A 1,675-nucleotide genomic window follows, 5' to 3' on the forward strand; every position below is an offset into this window, starting at 1 on the left:
GTTTGCATTAGAAATATTTTTCACTTTTGCTTTATATCTACTTTTATTTTCTGAATTAATACAGTTCTTTGTCATATGAATATGAAAGTTTTCTCTTATGAAGTCAAATCTAATCATGATTTATTTATGATGTTACCTATAAAATTTAATAAAAAATTCTGAATCCTAGAGATTATGAAAATATTCACCTACATTTTCTTCTTACATCTTTATGATAGAAAATTTTCCCTTACATGTTTGATTTATGAACAATTTATTTTTTCTGTGGCATATATAATTTTACTACCTGTGGCTTGCTAGACATTTTATCACTATTGATACAATTGCTCTGAAACAAAAATGATTACCATGAATATCATCATTACCAAAAAACCTGTATGCGCTCAACCCAACTTTTTTTGTTTTTTGGGCAAACTCGGTTATTTTAATTTTTTTTTCTTTTTTTTTTTTAGAATTTAATAAATAGTTCTTTTAATGACTGCAGATATGTAAGGTTGTTTGGTAGTATTCAGAAATATCACAGTAATGTTGGTTTTCCTGATTGATTTGTAGTCTAATAATCATAAGAAATGTAAAACTTCTATCACACCAGTAAGACCATATTTATGCATCCATTATTTTTCAGGATTATTGGTAACCTGTGTATATTTCCCCCAAATAATTTTGCCTCCTTGTGTTATAAGGCCCAACTCGCTCACCTTCACCTCAGTGACTGTACCTCTGGTAATAACACCCAAATTTGTATGTAGTGGGATGAGGGATTCTTTTTCATACCAAGTATCAGCAGGCAAAAGGTGGCTTTGAGTTCAGGATATGTTACATGGGCCTTCTTGAAACATAAGCCCATTGGCCTAATGAATCTTTCATGTTTAGGTGGTTTTATTGTGAAGCCATCTACAACAAAGCAGACTTTAGTAAACTTCCTCTTCCAGACCTTCTTTTTTCTCTTTCCTATTTGAATCACTTTTGATACTTCTGTTTCTCCCTGGCACAAACCACCTTGGGAAGGGGGAATTCCCATTTTCCTGCCTTCTTTTCCTCATTGTTTGATCATGTTGGAAAGCACTTCCTCTTGGTCTGTCCCTCTCAGTACAGGAGACAGGCAGGTACTGCTCCCTGTGAAGTCTTTTCATCATGTTTCTCTTTTTTTAATGCATCTTGATGGTCTTATTCATTTGTATTTTTTTGCCTTGGAGCTATGTTCCATATAGCTTAGCCTTCAGGATAATCTTGGTTTTTTTTTTGTTTTGTTTTGTTTTGTTTCTTTTTTTTTTTTTTTTTTTTGCCTTATTTGAATGTTCATGAGCCTCTTGACGTTCCTTCTTTCTCTTTTTCTTATGGTATCTAAGCGATATCCACGGAATTTTCTGTGTAATTCCTTATATTCATTTTGTAGCATGGTGACCCAGATGGGAGCAGACCTCAAACAGATCAGCAAGCTGTCTTTATTTAGCATTGGCAGTATGGCACATGGCAAATTTTCAGAAGAGAAAATGGCCACTGGTTACAAGAGAGGTCTGCTTTTTATAGGTCTTACTGAGAGTTAATCAAAGAAGTATGTTTAGTGTGACTCAATCCTTAGAGATTCGGGGCTTGCCAGCTGGGCAGGCAGGAAACTAGTTGTGGAGGTTAAAAATCTAAGTCAGGAAAACAGCTGTAAAAGCTTGAAACTCAT

At 34.1% G+C, this 1,675-nt stretch overlaps 1 pseudogene across 1 annotated transcript; it reads right to left on the reverse strand.

The window, feature by feature from the left end:
* Positions 1–583: 583 nt before the first annotated feature.
* Positions 584–1,399, reverse strand: LOC306661036 (ribosome biogenesis protein NSA2 homolog; annotated as a pseudogene). The gene is made up of 2 exons: positions 1,284–1,399; positions 584–1,229 (listed from the first exon to the last, which is right to left on the reverse strand). The product of its transcript is annotated as a ribosome biogenesis protein NSA2 homolog (transcript).
* Positions 1,400–1,675: the final 276 nt, after the last annotated feature.

The sequence above is a fragment of the Sciurus vulgaris genome, assembly GCF_902686455.1.
Source record: "Sciurus vulgaris genome assembly, chromosome: 5".
NCBI lineage: Eukaryota > Metazoa > Chordata > Mammalia > Rodentia > Sciuridae > Sciurus > Sciurus vulgaris.